This window comes from Epinephelus lanceolatus, chromosome 5 (assembly GCF_041903045.1).
Source record: "Epinephelus lanceolatus isolate andai-2023 chromosome 5, ASM4190304v1, whole genome shotgun sequence".
In the NCBI taxonomy this organism is placed as follows: domain Eukaryota; kingdom Metazoa; phylum Chordata; class Actinopteri; order Perciformes; family Serranidae; genus Epinephelus; species Epinephelus lanceolatus.
In genome coordinates this window covers 32433388-32453846 of record NC_135738.1, presented here as the reverse complement: position 1 = coordinate 32453846, position 20459 = coordinate 32433388, and the positions used below count along the sequence as shown (strand labels likewise).

The 20459-nt window shown below is 41.8% G+C and overlaps 1 protein-coding gene across 2 annotated transcripts in view; it reads left to right on the top strand.

Annotated features, from left to right (window-relative positions):
• Positions 1-20459, top strand: part of tspan9a (tetraspanin 9a) — a 218806-nt gene that overhangs the window by 16682 nt on the left and 181665 nt on the right. The window contains exon 2 of one of the 2 annotated variants that reach the window (XM_033621405.2): positions 8212-8268. The exons of the other annotated variant lie outside the window; for it this stretch is intronic. The gene's annotated coding sequence lies outside the window, so the exon portion shown is untranslated. The remainder of the gene's footprint in view (positions 1-8211; positions 8269-20459) is intronic. 2 annotated transcript variants of the gene reach the window in all.

Here is a 20459-nt window from a genome sequence, read left to right as displayed (position 1 = left end):
ACCAATAGTCGTCATTTAGGGTAGGGATGTCCCGATCCAGCTTTTTCACTTCCGATCCGATACCGATGTTACAGCCTTGAGTTTTGGCCGATACCGATACCAATCCGATCCAGGCACGTATTATACATATTCACTTATTTTGTCGTCAGTCATGTTAGAAAAGGTTTGATCAAGCGATATTACTCTAACAAGAACAACTTAAACAGGTTAGTTAGAATGATCCACAACAGTTGGTATGACAAACTGACCTGTTTATTGTTAACAGGGTTAAATAAACAAACTGTAAACTTGAACATTAACATTAAATAAAAAATATAGCTGGTTTGCTTTGGCTGCTTTGGCGCCTTAATAAATAGAAAATAAATCAACACAAGAAATCTTTAAAATGTCTAACATTTAAATTAAAGTAGCAGCAAGACTCCACACACTTGTGCTTTGGCCCCCTAATAAATAAAAAATAGATTAACACCACAAGATATTGTTGACATTTAACAAACAATGCAGCTTTTCCTTTTCAGTTATTTTAGTAGTGTCAGTGCCAGCCTGGTGCTGCTGTTTCATGTGTGTCTGCATGCTGGCCTGGTGGATTGATAGTACGTATTGGAGCGGATCACTGGAATGGACTGCTTGAATTGCGGAGTGCTGGGCTGGCCGGAAAACCTGGATTGGATTCCATGAAAAACTGGATCGGAGTTCTTGGATCGGCATTTTTCCATGCAGTCCGATCCGATGCCGATGCACGTTTTTTGCTAACATCGGTGGCCGATCGGATTGGGACATCCCTAATTTAGGGCCATTAGTCAACTCGTGGTCTGCATGTTTACAATATTATTTAATTATTGAATTATATATTTTGGGCGGGGCAACACAATGGTTTGAGTTCAAGGTCTGAGAAAGAATAGTATCAGTAACATTGTTAACACTGTGCTACATTACAGAGAAATACAAACCGTACTAATGAACCTTCATTAATATAGGCCTATATTTTATCTACAAGTGCATGTCACACACTGAGCAAGCCGCCAGTTAGTTACGCTGTTGGCAAAGCAGTAATGATTGTGCTAAGTGGCTAATGGGCATGTAGCTACTTACATGTTTCAAATGATACGTCATGTTTGTAGTCGACAAATGATAGGCAAATGTTTGCCTGCAGAGTTTACATATCACCTTGGGTTCGTCCTTCACCTTCTCAAAATGATCCCACACTTTGGATTTCCTGCCCGACATGTTATTACCTAGCCTCTGGAATAACTGCAAGTACCAGCTCTGGAAATTAGATGCCGTACACATGCCGCGTCTTTAACTGCCTGGAAAACACGAGGTCGGGCACTGGGTGCTACTCTTGTGACTTTTTTGTGCCAGCGTTCAAGAGCGATGGCGTCCTGGATTGCTAAGCAACCTTACCAAGCATCGTATCGTAGCCTATTTACTTGAAATCCTGAGTGCAGAGCTGATTTTCTTTCAGATGCTGTTTATAAATGTGTAGGCCTATCATCCGTGGGACAGATGTAAAGCTCTGGGTAGCCCTGCACTAAAATGATCAACTTTTCTATATTTATCAGACTGAATATTTTCAGATGAGGGGAAAGATATCTGTCGGCTGTGATTGGTTTGTAACCCGACTCCAGTCTGACTGCTGAGCGTGCGTGGTCTCTTCCTGCGTCTGTCCTGTAAATTAAATTCCCACATGGTCCAGTCATATAGGTTTTCATTTATTTTGACAAGGCGCAGCTACTAATAGAGTTTCACTTCTTTTTTTTTTTTTTTTTCTTTTTTTTTCCTTCGACTAAGCGACCAATGAAATATTGCTGACTAATGACCTTTCTGGTCAACTAACATTTGGTGGACTATAGGGGGCAGCCCTACTATACAATACGTATATCAGTCAGGTTCTTGCCGGGACTTTTTTTTTCAACTAACAAACTGCAGCTGCTGTTCATGAAGTGCGTCTCCAAACGATTATATGAAATGGTGTGTTTTTTATTTGCTGTATTATTTCAGCCAAAAAACACATTATTCTCATTTGGCCTTGTTGCTGTTTCAAATCTGGCCAATATTGTTTTCAATATGATTAATTTTGTGTTTGTTCCAATACAGCAGCTGTTACTTTATGATATTGGTGATATTGAGAATTACCCATATGACCATAATACTGAACAATAGCAATTAGGACATTTTGTGAAAATCTCCTTTCTTATACACCAAAACAAATCATCAATCAGTCAAATATGATTATTCCACTTAGTATCAAAGGTTATCCACATAATAGAGTCTTTTTGGCATGTCAGTGGGTTATAACATATAGCAACAAGAGAACAGTGTCATCACATATTTTTGCTTTGCTATGAAATATATAACTTTGCACATGTGGCAAATCTGAGAAGCAGTTAATAATTATCATAAGCCACAAGAGTCTTTACACATTGAGTTTTGAACACTTGAAACAAATGTGTGGTCACATTTCACATTTTTAGGGCGTTGAGTCACGAAGTTGTTTTGTTCATGACAATAAGGCAGCAGTTAATAAAAAGCTCATTAACAAAGGAGCCGGCAGCAGGGTCAGACAGAAAGATGCATAACACTCACAAGTTTATAGGACTCTAGTTTTTTTTTTGTTTTCCTGGTTTAACAGCAGGTAATTTGTTAATAAAACGTTTTAATTTTAAAACTAAAACTAGAAAAAATACAGCAGGACCTGTTTTTTTTTCCAAGTCATATTTCTAAAGTGTAAACATGTGCAAAACGTTCTTGTCATTCTTGCTCCTGTTTGAACATAGTCTGCCACAAAGGTGATTTTAAATTGATGGTATGTTACTGTGCAGATGTTACTGTGCAGCCAGTTAGCTTCAGGATGTGTGTTGATTGATAGCAGCTGTGTGAATATTCTCTTTGTGCCTGTTGAACAAATGTTGGATCCTGAAGGCCTTATAATTGTACTATCACAGCAGGTCAATATAATGCTGAGTGACGCACCAGTTTGACAGGGGGCTTTTACAGTGAGAAGTTCAGATGGACTAGTCAGGTCACTTTAATGTCAGTCTGCCTGGAGGCAGACAGGTCTGTTGTTTCTTACAGAGGTCACGAGTAGCTCCGGGCATCTATTAGGTATTTCCTGTTCAACGGCCTGACCTGCTGCAACCCCATCTTGTGTTTTTTCTCCTCCTTCACATACCCATGGCTGCATTGGACAAGCTGAGTGTGGAAGTCAAGCAGCTGCAGCATGTGATCCAAAAGGCCATATGTTCAGAGATGCAAGTGCAGTTGCTAAAGTTAGTAATCTTATTTCTCTGGTTGCACTCTCAGCATCATGATCAATTATTTATGGAGAGAAAGTTCCCAGTAATTGATGTAAGTTGTATGCCGGTCGTGTGAGTGCTTAAAGCTGCCAAATCCTTTCAGTGATTGATCACCACCACATTTGCGTTGGTGTTTATCCAAAGCTGCGTGTGTGTGTCCAAGCAGCTTCTCTTGGCATTGACTGCGTGTCATTAAAATGGAATGCCTTGCTACTTGAAAAAAAACCTTAACTGCTGCTTGAGTGTAAATCAATGTTTTGTGCTTCCTTTAGAGCTCTCCATCTTGTATGGAAGAACACACACACACACTGATTCATGTTATTGAGAATGCACTCACGAAAAAAATATTTAGCTGTGTGTTCATACTGTAAGTATTTCATGTATCACATTTATGGCATAACATCACACCCCCCACACAGTCGCTCTTCATGTGATCGTATTTGACGATCTGATCAGGACGCCTCTCTGGGAGAATATAAATAGAGTTTTATCTCACCAGATTCAGTCTTCCTGTTTGGAACGTGGACTGCTCCCGAGGCTACAGAGCTGTCTGGCTCAGCCTGGCCGCACTGCAGTACTTTCTCAGGGTAAAATTTCAGTCCTAACAACCTCAGACGTGCAGGCAGGCCAGGGGACACACAGGGATTCAGGCAGGCTTAGATGCAGATAGTTTGGTAGATAGAAAAAAATAAACTCAGTGGCTATAGAGCAGTGGCTAAGCAGGGGGAAAGAAAGGCAGATGTCTCCTCCTCTGATCCGTTGTGACCACAAGACCGCATTACACAATGGCCAGATGTACTCTAATTGCAGTCGGCTAAATGGAGGGAAGGGAATAGTGGTTAAAGGGAGATATATATTGCCACATGCAGTGGTGTAGTAGAGGGTATACACAGGTTTTCCTCCTCCACCTCTTTTTCTGGCCATTCACAGTATACTCACCTATAAGCTAAACTGCCATTGGAATACCCTGGTAGTATACCCACCTCATCAACTACCACTACACCACTGGTCACATGGTTACCAGTTTCCCGTCAATATCACTATATTACTATTTTGATGAATTAATGTATGTATTAGGGTTGCAGCTAAGGATTGGGCTCCATTCAGACTGCAGGCAAATCAGATTTGTTTGTCAAATCACATCCTTAGGTCAGACTGTTATTTGCAAGTGATCAGATTAGATTTGTGTGTCCATATGTCACCAGCCTATCTGCATGGATTACTGGGGTAACAAAGTAGGTGTCAATAACAACAACTACCACTGCACTTTCCGTGAAATTGAGGTATAGCCTCATTTTGTCATTCTCCATGTTGTCCTCCGTAGCACTCCTCTAGAAGCATACATTCTGTTCAGCACCTCTGTCACTCTGTATTTGGTCTCGACCTTGTGTGTCATGTTACAACTGATGCAAAATTCACTTTGGCATCGGATTACAGCAGCCAGAGCGTCTAGACTGAGATGCACATTGCCGTTGCAACTGGATTTCAAACCACCTCCAAATGTGATTTTGCAAAAATTGTATTCCTTGTGTATTTTTGCTGTCCAGACTTTCTAAAATCACTTTGTATACAATCTGGATATGTCAAAGAACAGAGTAGGTCTGGCAGTCTGTTTATTGATTAATCTGCCAATTTTTTAACTTGATTTAGAAAATAGGAGAATGCCCATAACAAGCTCAAAATGATGTCATCAAATGTCCTATTTTGTCCAACTAACTGTCCAAACAAATTTTATTCACTTTACTATTACTACTATTATATAAGACAAATAAAAACAAAGACTATTTAAAAAAAATGGACATAGCCACCGTGACATCACCCACTGGTTTGAGAACTCGCGTTTTGAAGCTTCAAGTTCGGCATTGTGGTCATCGCATCTTGGATTTCTGGAGACAGAAGTGAACATATTTAGACAAGAGGGTGGAGATAACCCTAATGCTAGCTGCTAACCTGGTTAGTATGGAGCATTTACTATTCATCTGTGGGTAACTGTGATAATGCTAATGCAATGCTGATTTTGGTTACCATAAAGCGGGCTTAAAACCATAAAAACAAAATGTAGCCTACGTAGCAGAAAAACTGAACATCTGACTCCTAAGCGGGTGTTTTGGTACAACCAAATGCTCAGCAAGACTTTTGTAGGCGACCAAACATTACAATCAACTGTCATGAACTGAAAACTAAAATAGTGACAGCTGTGAATCAGGGTTACACCATAGTTACGTTATCTATCTAACGTTGTCATAGCATATCACTCAAAACCACCACATATTAAGTGTTAAATAACATTTTAACAGGTAAGTTATGTGAAAAATAACCCTCTGCAAAGGGCTCATGAATGAAGAAAGAATTTTTTTTTGTACCAGGCTGTAAACATGTTTATTTCTATGTATGACTCACTTTTGGAGACAGCCTCAAGTGGCCATTCCAGGAACTTCAGTTTTTTGGCACTTGCACATTAGCTTCAATTTTTTTTAGCCCCAGCAGTTTCACCTTGATAAAAAATAGCAAATTCTCACATTAGTGAAGCTGGAATCCATCAACTAATCATTTCATCTTTAGGGTGTGTCTCCCACAGAATTTAACTGAATGAATAAGCAACATAAATATCCTTTTAGTTCCTTCCTTGCATCTGCATGTTGTTGTGTTTGGATATAAAGATGTCACAGAAAAATAAAGTGATTTTCAGTTTCATACTCTTCTCAGTTCTTTATGTAACCAAAGTGTTTTGAAGTCTTGCTAGCAGATAGTAGTGTCACAGAGAAATTGAAAAATAAAAGATTGATGGGCAAAGCCTTAAAACGAGGCCTTCCCCTGGGATCTAGAGAAGGAAGAACGGGAAGGCAAAAAGGGAGAGGCAGAACTAAGAATAAACTGGAGGAGCTTCTCACGCTCTTGCCTTTATCACAAGCAGCTGAAACCTCAGGGGGATATCCCACAGACCTGCCAACTGTACCCATTTATACTGAGAGCTAGCAGATCCAACTTTCATCCAGAGTGGTGCTAGTACTATGGAATCAACTCAACTTTACGAACATGTTAAACTCCTTGAAATTATCAGCAGTAGTATGTAAAGTTGCATCTGAGAGTCAGGCATTGATATCCAGGTGGCTCTTCTGATGTGTGATTTGCAGATGGTGTAACAATAGCAAGCTTTGACATGACTCATAGTGAACCTTGAGTCGAGATGTACTGTCACATAGCAGACAAACCGTCAGGGTTGTTCTTAACACATCATACATTTCAATGTAAATGGAAAACTTGCATCAAGAGAACATTTACAGTGCACGGCCCAAGGGCAGGTTATTTCTCCTTTTTTATGTCATTATCTGAAGTGTCTGCTTCAGATGTTTGACTTCAGACATGTTTTCCTTTGATACTTCAGTCCTCAATGTCAGATTTCCAACAAGGATGACTTTTAAAAGAGAAAAATATCAGCGTGGTGCTGTGTGTTGTGGAGAAACATTTGGTAATTCAGATCTTAGATCAATTTTTGCCCCGCAGCCCCTAATGAATCAGCTCAGACTAGATTAGATGTTGTCCTCAGAGGTCCGCTAAGTACTGGCTCCAAAAACAAAAGCAGTGGGGTGTAATTCCCCTTTTGTTCTTTGTGGAAAAGAAAACAATTTTTGTCACACATGGAAGATTGAAAACGTGGAGGGGAAATGTCAGTGCCTGGCTTTATTACTTGTACCACACAAGATTATAATTTTGAAGCCACAACAGAAAGTTTAAATAGATGACTTGTTTATTTTGTTTTTGGCAAAAGCAAGTGGAAAACTTATGAAATAGATGCCATGTCTCCAGCTAACATTTGCTTCCTTCTTTCCCTGCCTTCGCCCTTATATTTAGCGTACCTCTTTCATCCTCTGCATCCCCTCCTGCTTCCCTCTTCTTCCATTTAATTCTATATTCCCCCCCCCCCCCCCCCCCCCCCCCCTAATTCTTTCCAGTCATCCATCTTATAGCAGAACTAGACGGCATAAATGTTAAGTGGAGCACCTACCCTGGTTCTGTGGTAGCATGCCTGTATGACCAGAAACTCAATGAGTACTGCAAGTGGAAAGCCTGCAGGTTGTAGACACGCTCTGCACCATCAGAGGCCACTGGTTCTGGTGTTTGGACCAAGCTGACATCGTGTGGGAGAGAGTTCCACAAGAAAGCAGACTGAGTGGCTGTCTGGTGCAGATTCCTGTCACAGCACACAGTGGCCCCCGTGGTCTGTGGTTTGATGTGAGCTCATAGGGCAGTCTCTGGTCTTGTCTGCACTGTCAACCTGCAGTTCCAAGATAGACAGTGATTCATGAAGACAGCATTCTGCTATGCTCATTATAGGTCACCTAATGTATGAAACACATTGATTTACTCATCTCAGCATGTTTAAAATAGTTGTCTGTGACTATGATTATCAGACAGTTGGACTATTTAATGTTGTGACAGTTAGTTATATGTATAGTGGTCAGAAATAGAATCAGTGGCATGCTTGGCGAGTGCTTTGGCATGGTCTATAATTTTCCTGACAGTTCGGTGTATACTGTCATCTCCAATGGCAAAGATTTGTCCAGATGCTGCATTTGTGGTCAGCAGTAATGACCCTACCTCATGAGGAAGAAGGCTGCATATGTCATCTGGATTTGTGTGTTATTTCTATGTGTTATTGTAGTGTTTAATAGAAATATTTTTAATATCCATGTCAACCGCTGACAGTTGTTTGGGGGACTCTGGCACGCCGTCCTTCACAAGCTCACATAGCTGTATATAACTGTCGCGTGGCTCTGTCATTCCTCCAAACATCCACCTTTTTAACAGCCCTCTTTTTAACTGTACGTGCCATCATGTGAATTTTTTACAATTAGCGGTTGATTTAATCTGAGGAGTCGTTTTCAGTCCCTGTTTTTCTTCCTCTGTTTGACAGGCTGTCACAGGCGAGCCGGAGAGCCCACTGCCTCTGTTTCCGACCACATCTGAGCTGGTGAGAAATTACGCCATGTTCCACCCCGCTTGGTTCGTAGTTCCAGCCTCGGGATGGCCTAATTCTGTCTTTACCCTCTTACATTGCAATCGCTGTACAAGTGATTGTTTGTTTGCAAAAGATTTCTCTCAAGTGATGCTGATGAACCTTCCCCCCCTTGGGTCGCTTCGTTTAAAACAAATTTTTGAGAATGAAGAGAGGATGTGCTCATGATTGAAGTCAGGAAACTCAGGAAATGAAGATGTATTAAAGAATGAGATAGAATGGGCCAAGTCACACAGTCATGGTTACTTAGAGTGGGTAGTTATGGGTAATTCCCAGTTTGCTTGAGGGTGTTGTAACAGAAAGGACAATAGACCCTCCAGGAAACAGGCTCGTGGGACTTAATTCCGGATTGTTCAGGGCTGACTTGCTGCTCTGGTATGGGTGTGCTTCCTGTCCAACTACCTCCAAACGTCAGGGCGGGTGACTGCAGGAAATAGCCCCTTAAGCACACACACATACACTCACACACACACAAGCCCTACGCTTTAAATTTCAGGTACATAACCTGCATGACCTCCAGTATAGCCTGTAGCAGTAATTGGCTCTAGGCATAAATTATTTTGGACCATAAGGGCGGGCACACATGGAAAAGCAGCCAGAATTTTCTTACAATATATGGTCACTAAGGTCACAAAGTATCAGCAAGAATAGGGATCGCCAGCAATCATTTACCTTCTTTTTAAAGGGATTGTTCACCCCCAAATCAAATATCCATATTTTCTCTTTTACCTGTAGTGTTTTTTATCAATCTAGATTGTTTTGGTGTGAGTTGGAGATATCAACCATAAGTTGATAACAACTATAAGATGCCACTCAGCTTGTGATACTTAAATTGCCAAAGCAATACATTTGAAAAACTCAACAGCATTGTCTCTTTCCAGAAATAATGACCCAGTTTCTCAAGATAATCCACAGACCTTGTGGTGAGCAGTTTCATGTAGGAACTGTTTTCGTTTTACCGAACTACACCCGCCAACCATGTCACCCCACAGAAGGAAGCATGCATCTACTGCTAGCTCACTTAGCACCACAGAGCTAGCAAATGTTACGGCCCAGCTGAAGAGGACGCCATTAATGTTGACATCTCCTGCTTTCACAAACACGTATGCAATGCAGTATAGTTGTGCAGGCGTAGTTCGGCAGAGAGAAAATAGTTCCTACATGAAACTGCTCACAAAAAGGTCTGTGGATCATCTTGAGGAACCAGGTCAATATTTCTGGAAAGAGACACTGCTACTGAGTTTCTCAAATGTATTGCTTTGGCAATTTAAGCACCACAAACCGAGTGCCAACTTGTTCCATTACTTTGAAGAGAAGGCAGACACCTCTACAGCCAATATCTCCAACACTCAGCAACTCACACCAAAACAATCTAGACTAATAAACAGCTCTACAGGTGAGAGAAAAAATATATATTTTTATTTCGGAGTGAGCTGTCCCTTTAACTATGCATCTTAAAGACCCATTTTGCTGTTATATCTGTAGAAGTTATGTTAAAAAAAGACTTTCAAACATGCCTCTTATTGGTCATGACAGTGTATTTTTACAGTAACTCTGCACTGCATCTCAAAATGCTAATGTGTGTTTCAAAGTTTGTGGAGTTAGTGTTGTGAAATGAGGATAACATTGCGTGGAGCCCACTGTCTGTTATTTCTGACTGACACAAGTGTTTGAACAACAGACCATTGTTAGACTGTTTTTTTATTGAAATAAATGTTTTTATATACAATGCAGTCTTGTCAGTCCAGTTCAGCCCCAAGCTATGTCGTGCCTGCAGGGACACATACTTGAGTTTGATTGGAAGCACAGATCATCGATACAAAAATAAAACAACAGTAGCGTCAGTGTTTTGATGCAGACCAGCAGCAGCCATTTTGTGTGTTATCTTCACATTGATTTGGCCTTGAACTTACATTTATTTGATTCCATGGCAAGTAACAAAGAGCTCATTAATAAAGGGTGGTACTAAGGGAACACATTGAATATAGTAAACATCAGTCAGGCTACAACTAAAATTAGAGATAGATAAATTTGATACATTCCAATATAACAAATCCACAAAATACATCACAGACCTGAGTTGACATAAAAACAGCTGGAGCAGTCACTGCATTGCGTGACATTGTACAGGTGCCTCCATTTTTCTGGTAACTCAGAGCAGATTCACACTTCACATATGAATGCTAAAGAGGGGTAAATGACATAAGTTGCTAACCTCTGCAATCTTGAGGCTGAATGAGGTGTGCACACATGAATAAGGCAGCACTCTGGATCATGACTCTCCATGTAAAACAGCGAGCACAGCAGCAAGTGTGAAAGCTGGCTGCTGCTTTTCATTCTGGGTCACGCTGTTCGGGACGAAGTAACCCGTCAGCAGTAAGCAGCGCTGAAGCCTCTAAGGGTCCCTTGCTCCAAAAACTCTGTGTTCCTTAAATGCACCGAGCTCAGGTCAAACACTTTGATTATAAGCAGGTTCAGCAGCTTCGGCTTCACTTGGCCGGTGATGTTACTGGAGTGTGCAGTGTGGCAGCGACCTCTAGCAGGCACTGCGGGTTCTGCAGGCAGAAGCATGACATCTGCCAAGGTCCAGATGCATCGAAAAACAACGGTGGTATAGTTGCAGAAGTGTCAACAGTTTTATCTGTTTCTAAGGGAGGCATAAAGACAGCTCACATTGACCATCCACAATGCAGAGAAAAGCTTCATAGACAGCTGCAACTGTAGAATGTTGGTCCTTTCTATTTCAGTTCAATGGCAGTAACATCTGGGCCCTCAGTTAGCTCTGAGTAATAAAGGAGGTTGTCCATGGAGACAAGCTGGTCTGGACAGGCTTTCTCTGGAGGGAAAAGAGGGAAATTAATAGCCCCCGTTGTCTCTATAAATCCCTGTGCGGCAGGGTCGATGCTCCGCTTTGGGAGAAGCTTTTTTTTTTTTGTCACGCTTATTCACTTTTCACTTGCTTTTTAAATTCTGCTCACCATTTCCTCCTGTAGAGAGGTTCAACAAGGATAAGAGTTAATAGTCCTTTACATTCAGGCTGAATTCTTCACTCTGCTGTTTAAATTGGCTCACATTCTCAATTTGTCTAATAAGGGAATTCATTTCTTAACTTATTATGTCAATGAAATGCTTTACTGAAACTATGTCTGATACTTTAGCTGGAATCTGAAGTGTTCAGTGGTGAATGTGTGTGTTTATACTGCCAGCTGGTGTTAAAGTGTGTCCCTTTATGTGAAAGTGTCCTTGTGATTGCAGCAGGTTTCAATTTGAGCATGTGTTATTTCAGAGCTGGGAACTGCAATATTGATTGACTGAGGGTCAAAAAAATGGGATGAATTTTGTAGTGTGGCTTGTGGCTTTTCTTGTATTAGTGACAGGTGGTTGCTTCACCTATTTTATGCTTGTTTTTTTTTTTCTGGCAATGACTGATTAAATCATTTGTGAAGAACATGATGATACAGATCGGAACCACACTGATTGGAGCATCTCTGTGGTGCATCAACACAGTTGCTAGGAAAATGTTGGCATTCAGTGTTTGTGTAAACCATGGATATGCTACTTTGCACATTATTGTGTAGCAGATACACTGAAACTTTACTTTTCAACAACACTGTGCTTAACGTGTGGTTAGGCTTGGGCACAAAAACCATTTGGTTATGGTTAGGAAAAGATCGTGTTTTGGCTTAAAATAACCCATTTAAGGGCCACAATCCTGGTTGGAACAGCAGATGTCTCTTTAAAAAAAAAAAAAAAAAAAAATACTCTTACACAACATCCACATTTGCTCAAAAGCCGCTGGGAACATAGCAATGACTTGGTCTGTAGTTTGGCAGTCTAGATGACAACCATCAATCATCCCATCCACCTCCCAATGACAAAGATATTACGTCACTTTAGAAATGTTGACATGACTCATATGAAACGTGCAAATGTAATGATTTCATGGTTTGCAGAAATGCACTATGCCATCATTTTCTTCTGGAGACTGGGCCGAGCGCACAGCTGGTTATGGTCAGCTGCACGTCTTCACATTCTGCTGTACTCTCATCGCTCTGATTCAACATCAGTTTTTGCCTGTATTCCATCTGGTTCAGCTGTACTTTGTCAGCTTCAGTTGTTCAGTTCTTTGTCATAACATTGTTAATAAAGTTGAGAAATGAGCACTTAAAAGGACCAATCACAGCTAAACAGCCAAAAATGTAAGAAAGTGCAGCTGAACTTAATGAAGAACAGCTAACAGTGATTATCACAGAGCTGAAGGCAGCTGGCCCGAGTTGCTCAGCGGTGTGAAAGTTCATAACGACTGGCTTCTATCGTTTTCCCTGCTTTTATTCTAACATGAGCTGACTGTAGTCTTCTCAGTCTGTGACCTTGGCAAGGATGTTTTCTGGCTTTCAGCTTGAGGAGTAACAGCTAGGTTCGGCTGAAATGAAAAGTGTTGAGGGGTTTCAGGCAACACTGCTTAGTACACAGTAAACCCAGAGAGAGGAACGGTGGGATGGGGTAAGGGGCGGATGAAGGAAGCGGAGGTTGAAGGAGAGGGAAAAGGGCACTGTATTTCACAGCCCCAGTTATGTTCTTTCTGTAAAAACATCAAGGCTTTGCTTCACTGCGCTTCACAGCACGGCTCCCCCAGCCTTTGTGTTTGATGGCTGTGTTAGCAGACCACAACACAACACCCTCACTTTGGCAGGGTCAGATGGGTTCAAACAGGATCCTGGCTTTTAATCAAAATATAAGGCGTGCGGCTCACTGTTGACTTGTCTTAATAAAAAGGTGTTGTTTTGGTTTGTTTTGTTGTACAAAAAAAAAAAAAAAATCAGTCTGTTTGTGATATCTGAGTTTGATCTTTGACAGCTCTTGGAATCTATAATGGTTCAATGTCATAGCTGTTACTATGATTTTTAGATTGGCCATCAGAAGTAATTGTTTGTCTATTGAACTACCAAGAGGAATATTTTTGACCTGTAGAAGCTCTTTGAGTGTGTCGACCTTGAATTAAAGGGTGTCTCTGTATTTTTGTTTTGGTTCTTAGTTGTGAGAAATTCTGCATATTTAAATGTCTCTCTAGCAAAATAAGGATTTCTTTACTTAAATGGAGAAGTAAAATTGAATTTGTGGCCTGCTTAAATGGTCTAGCGTGTTGGATTTGGAAGGATATATTTGCAGAAATGGTATGTTATAAACATAATTATGTTTTTATTAGTTTATATTCACCTGAAACTAAGAATTGTTGTGTTTTCGTCAGCTTAGATGTGGCTGCTTATATCTACATACAGAGTGGGTCCGCTTCCACAGAGTCTGCCATGTTGCTCTACTGTAGCCTAGAAAGGACAAACCAAACACCAGCTCTAGACAGGGACATTTGAATTGTCACGTTTTCATGTTTTTACCATGGTTCTCCTACATGCTTGGCACACAGGGAAAGTTTCAGTTGGTTGCAGTCTGCAAACTCACCGCTAGATGTCACTAAATCCTGCACACTATACCTTTAACGTAGAAATAGACACGTCTTTTGCATTAACTTACCATTCATTCATTTTCTATAACCGCTTATCCTGTTGGGGGTTGTGTGGGGGCTGTTGCCTATCCCAGCTGACACTGGGCAAGAGGTGGGTACACTCTGGACAGGCCGCCAGACTATCACAGGGCTGACACATAGAGACAGACAACCATTCACACTCACATTCACACCTATGGCCAATTTAGAGCCGCCAGTTAACCTAACCTGCATGTCTTTGGACTGTGGGAGGAAGCTGGAGTACCTGTAGAAAACCCATGCTGACACGGGGACAACATGCAAACTCCAAACTGGCTGTAGAATAATGACACCATAGTTTTTAGATTGCTTACTTACAGTGTAAGCCTCACTTTCACAATGCAGATGCCGGGTCTATATCTGCCAATGGGTCGATCTCCCAGTAAAATAAAGGCTTGAGTTGCAACCCAAAGGAAGTGCGTCAACCACTGCGCAACCAAATAGGAAGAGGAGAGCACTTTGTTTTCCCCAGCCGTTACTTTCCCCAGTAACTGGAATGGTGGACAGTGGAACAACCGAAGTAACTCTGGAAAACAAAATGCTGGTCGCTAAGCTCTGAGCAAAACGGAAACTGATCTGGTTGTCTTTGCAGCAGTGGTGCCAGCAATAATAGCACTTGGAAACACAAGGTGGGAAAGTTGAAAAGTTGTCCTTTTCCTCTTTATAAAGCTCACTTTCCCATACAGTTAAAGTTTATGTGTACATATCAAATTGTGTTGATGTTATGAAGAAAAACAAGCCACCCCACTCCTTTTACGAAACTGATGTTGGTTTTAGGACATCCTGAGCGTCTAACTGGGAACAAGCAAGATTTCTTTGCACTATTAGCGTTTCCTAATTTTACAACTTCTCAGTGTCCCATCTCAACACCTTCCTTTCTTTCCTTTGAGATATTTACAGTGGCTGTCTACCAGCAACTCTAGATGACGATATAATATATGTATGTTATATTTCCATATCTTGAAGCGTGTCTAATGAGCTCTCAGAATGGACACAGATGAGCAGGTATTAATCTCGCGCAACTGCTCTGGCTAATTTTGGTCTCATCAAATGACTGATTATGTTTCTCTGCCTCTGCAGCAGAAATGCATTGCCCTTGATGTGCCCTCTGCTGCTTTGACTCCATTTGGAAAGACTTTTTGTGGTCATGTGTTTCAGAAAACAAAATGTAGGGGACAAGCCAGAGAAATGAAATAAAAAGATATATAAGAACGATAAATGGGATGCATTAAAATTGAATAAACTTGCTAAGTTTATTACAGTCAATGACGTCCCTGCTTGTAAATGAGTGCTACACTATACCTTCCGTTCTCTAAAACTTCTCCAAAACTTTTTTTTTTTTAATTTGTTATTGCTTGCATGAACTCTCTGCAGCACCAGCTGGCCCACATTGTAATGACTCGGCTTCAGTCATTCTCTGTTGAGCTAAAAGTGGTACCTCATCCATACTTTCTCTCACCGCTTGAGTGCCAGTTGTGGTTGTTCAACATTTAGGCTCGGTCTCCTGGGAGGACCTGTATAGCATACAAAAGCCCAGAGTCACTGATGAGTGACGTTTTAGTGGCTAGTGGAGAGCTCTTAACAATGCCTGAGCGTTTCTCTCCCGCTCTCTCTCTCTGTGTCTCACCGTGGAGGAGGATTAATATTCATGCTGACTGTGTCACAGAGCCTCCTGTGCACTGCCTGTCATTGTTACTACTGTGAGTTTTAACCATGACCTAATGGCTCTACTGTCTTGCACTGTGTGGTGTCTCGTGATTGTCTGTGATGTCTTGTGATTAAAGATATACTACGCTGGATTTTCCTTAAAAAACAAAAAGCAATGTGTAGACTAGAAGTGTGTGACGGTGTATTTTTTCTGCTGAGGCTCTGCCCTCTGCTTGTATTTTCTTACCTTCTTATTTTGTGCGCTCTTAATGTTGATAGCCATGAACTCCCACAGAGCTCGGGTGAGGTCAGGGCTTTATAAAAAGGTAGGTGCCAGACCATAAGCAGCAGGCATCCAAGAGATACACGACTGAAACAATGCAAACATAGCGAGGCAAAATGCCAAATGAGAGTGAATCTGGGATTGGCTTTTACTTTCACCTTTGCTGGCGAGCGCATTTACAGACATTACTTGATAATCCTGCATAGTACCCTTAAACCCACACACGTTAAAGCCACTACATACCTGTCAAATGCTTAACACAACATGGTGTAACAGCAGGAGACGCATAGCTCGTTGACAAACTTTTGAAAGGCTAAAGCTAACATTGGAAAGCATGTGTGGAACAAAAACCTCATAAGTCCTATGTCACATGCTGCTCCTCCCAGATGTATAGAGAAACTGCCAAACTAAATAAATAACAGTCCAGCTTAAATTACATATGGATGCTGAAGAAGCAACTCTCTTTAAGCAGGGGCAAGCATAGTCATGCAGCCTGTCATGCACAAAGTTAGTGCTCCAAATCATCCGACAAATCACTATAACTTTGCCCTCAGATCAGCTCTCCCATTCGAACATAATTATGCCCTCATTTTCTGGCAGCTTTGATAGTAATAGGGCTGCAAGCTGAGTCGGGGAGACAGCCCTTCAGCCAGAGTACCATGACAACCCTATCACATATTCTGTGGCATCCATGTTGACGTGTACCAGTCAGAAGACCTTTATAAAAGGGCCAATCTAAATGAAGTAGACCAACCCTGCTAATAATCATGTATGTCATAGAAATTCTGGGTACTGCATACTCTGTATTTTAGGTATTGTGCTGTTCAAGTCTATATGAACTGATTACTTTAATATTGCATATTAGTATAGTATGTTAAAGGAGCAACAGTGCTGATGAACATGTTTCCTTGCAGTGAGCGCCATCTAGTGAATTGTAAGCAATACAACATGTTTTTTCTAGCCTTAATATCAGCCTATAGTGCTGCTTTACAGTGTGCATCTTTTGCATGATTAATGTGTGCTTGCAGCTTTTAAAACATCATGCTTTACTTGTGATTAAACAAGGAGCAGCACTGTACCAGGATGAAGGCATAATTGTGAAGTTAAATAACAAAACTCTTAACTCACAAGCAGTGTCCCTGAAGAAAGTCGATTTAAGATGTTATCCAACCCTCAAAGCTCTTAAGTTGTTGTTTAAAAATATCTAGTAACTCACTCGGCATCGCACCTCTAACTTCATTAAACTGCTCCAAGGAAAGGTCGCACTTTGATCCCTCTCCAACTGAATAGAGCGGTTTTAAGTTCTGTCAGGGTTTTGCGGTAGGTGTAACCCACAAAATCAATAGTGTTCAAATCGAAATTTTCCAAAAGTGTCTTAGAAGAGAGAAGGAAAGGGGGAGGGAGAGAAATAAAGAGAGGGATGGTGAGAGTGAAAGAGTTAGAGAGAGAGGAGGCAGGGATAGTTCACCAGTGGATAATTGGAAAGCGGGGAGGTTGAGACTCCGGTTCACACGGTGTTGGAACATGTTGTTCCCGGTGGCCATTTATCTGTATCACTTGAGAGGTATTAGAGCAGTGTTACTGACTTGAAATCAATTTTCTGATAAAATTACCTCAAGAACAAATTATCTCTCAGTCATGGCCTGCTGTCATGAGCCATATGTTCTTTCTGACACCACTAGAGGTCAGTGTGACCCTGACGTGTGCGCATGAAGGGAGTGAAGATGTCATGCACTGCTTGGATGGGTAGGAGGGGAGCATGCTTTCTGGTCATGTCTGCAGAATGACTGCATGGTGCAAAGCTTTGGCTGTTTCCTCCTTCAAACAAAATCTCTCTATTTTGTCTCCCCCCTTGCTCTGTTTCTTTATCTGTTCCTTCCCTTGCAAATTTCAACCTGGGATAGGTTCAACCTGTTCGTGGAATTTGCATAAGCTGGCTTCAGAAATCTGTGCTTACCCCTGTGTATTGCTCAGTCAGAGTGAGCAAGCTGTTCAAAAGGAATAGCTAATGACTCCATTGCCCTCATTGACGCATGTCAGTCTATTTCAGGCTCAACGACTAACACTCTCATACATGGCCAAGTAAGAACTGATGATCTGCGTGCTGGATCGACGCTGCGATGTCAGTCTACCACTTGGTTAGTCAGGAGAGTGGCTTTCAGCGGGGCAGGGCACTTTATCCTCATGCCTATGAACCATCACCGAAGTGTCTAGCCTCATGTCACTCTGCTGACAGCTCTCCGCTGATGGAGGAGACATACTGGGATATCAAACGTGTGATCTGACCTGATGTGGCAGCAGTGGCTTTTCTTCACGCCCAGCCTCCAGCACCTCTCTGCCCATAAGAGGAGCCATCCTTCAGCCCCGTCTCCTTATTGATCCCCATTTGGCTGGGGTTCATTCTCCCCTGTCCGTTACCAGTCATCAGTCTCAGCCCTAAAGCTCGTCCACCGCTGACCCCTGCTCTCACGATGAGACGAGCTGTAATTGGAGGGGAGCAAGGTTGAGGAGGGGGGGAGGGGTTTGAGAGTCGAGCCATAGAAGGGGCGAGAACGAGAGAGGAAGAGCGGAGATAACGAGACAGAGAGAGCGATTGGGCAGCTGGGTAGAGACAAATAGCATTAACTGGACTGAGTGCTGAATGCAGGGGCAGGAAGGGCACTGCCAGCCTCGGAGGCCTGTGGCCGCCTTTCACATGACTATCTGTATGATGGGACGCGAGAGAGTAATAGAATCCCAACGTGATGTGCTGGGATGCTTGGGGAGGAGGGGGGGAGTAAATTTAGCCACAGCCGCAGGCAGTCAGGCAGGCAGCTCCGCAAGCTTGAGGGGGGGATGTTCGCAGCTCTGGGGCCTTCTCTGCCTACCCCTCTCTGGTCCTCTCACCCTTCTAGAAGAGTCACGGAGGGCAGTTCTGCAATCACAATATGAATCACCTCCTTTCCATACCTTAGCAGGCTTAATGGCAAATGGTGAGATGTATCGCATTGCAATGTGATGGCAGTACTAGGGGGATGTAGGAGGGGGGGAGATAAGTCAGCAACACTTTATTTCCAGGCTCTGTTAAGGGAGCATCTGTTGGCTTGTGCAGCTATTGGATTTCAAAAGCAATAGCGCATGTCATAAACTGATGTTCTATGATATAATAGATTCCTCATGATTGATACACAGATGTTACTGTGATGTTCGTGATTCAGCCAGTTAGGCTGCGATAGAGCCGTGTTTTGCTGGCAAACATGCAGCAGGATACGACGCCTCTCAATGTCAGTGGTTTTGTCCTTACGTCTCTGTGAGCCCTATCTGAGCCCTGCTCCCTCCCCCCATCCAGTCTCTGTAGTTATACCTCCTTAAGCAATATCAGGTGCAGATCAAAAGAAGGCGTCATGACTTTGGGGTGTTTGTATCCAGGTCCATGCAAATCTTTTGTTCTGCTCTTTTAAGCATCACCTCCTCTCTACAGAAGAATCCAGTGGGTTGACAGCCTCTCTAAAGTTGTTATTGATAAAGGAAGCTGTTTTGATAGGTTTGATACTAAGTGTGAAGAGGAAACAAATATGAAGCTATTGTTTTTATTTTTAGGATGACTGTTTAGTTCGCTTGTTCAGGCGTGACATGCCAAAATAAAAGCCCGTTGTCATATTGTTTCTTTCTTTATAGAAGTGCTAGACCAGATTAAGGTGCGCTTGTAAACATCACGTCAGGTTATAGAAGAAGTCTTGTTTTTTTAATCCATTCAAACACTAGGGAAGTGAAAAACATCTTTTGTGCAACTCTTTAAGGGAGTCAAAGCGTGTACCTACCTTGCTGATGCAGTAAACTAAAAAACAAAAGGACTCATAATTAGCTTGGAGAGGTTTGCTCCTCACTGGTTTGTATTTTTTTTTTTTTATGATCATTTATCTTCGCGATTTAGCTTTAATTACTTTGCTGAAGATCAAATAGCATGGGAGACAGTAACATTTCCCTCCGTGATAGTTCTTATCACATAAAGCTGGCATTTAAACCCCCAAACATTTATCATGTCTTGCCATTTACTCCAGAAAAAAAGGATCACTCGGATCTATAGAACATCTGACCATAGTATCATCAAGCCCTATAAGCCAATTACCTTTGTGTTCATACTTGAATAATTCGAAACTGTTTCCATTTGTGGTCAATCATCCACATGGCAATCTTTTTCACTAACCATTGGCAGACTGTAATGCCTGTTGTTGATAATTGTGGGTTTATGGTATAGCTGTATTATCTCAGATGAGGGCCGCCGTCCTGAATAACAAAGACTGTCCCATCTGTGCAGATTGTCAAACTACGGCACAAATGATTTAGCCATTCGCCGCGCATAGTACTCGGGCCATAAAAAATAATTCAGTGTTAACCAAATGTTCCTCACTCTTGTGTTGTTGAAAGAGCCGAGGAAATGACTGGAGGTTTAGATGAAACACTGTGTGCGTGTTGTGTGAGTGAATGCAGTGTCAACAGCATGCTTTATTTCTTTTTCCTTGGTTCTTATTTGTCTTTGGCAGGGGCGGGTATTTGCCTACTTGGCCTGAGTCTTCATCTCAAATCTTTGTGACAGCCCTGAACAATAGTTGAGCGTGGCTGTTGGCAATCTCATTTCCTTGGAATAATGGCAAATTCTTGCCGGAATTAAGTGATCATGATTTTTGTTTTTAAGAA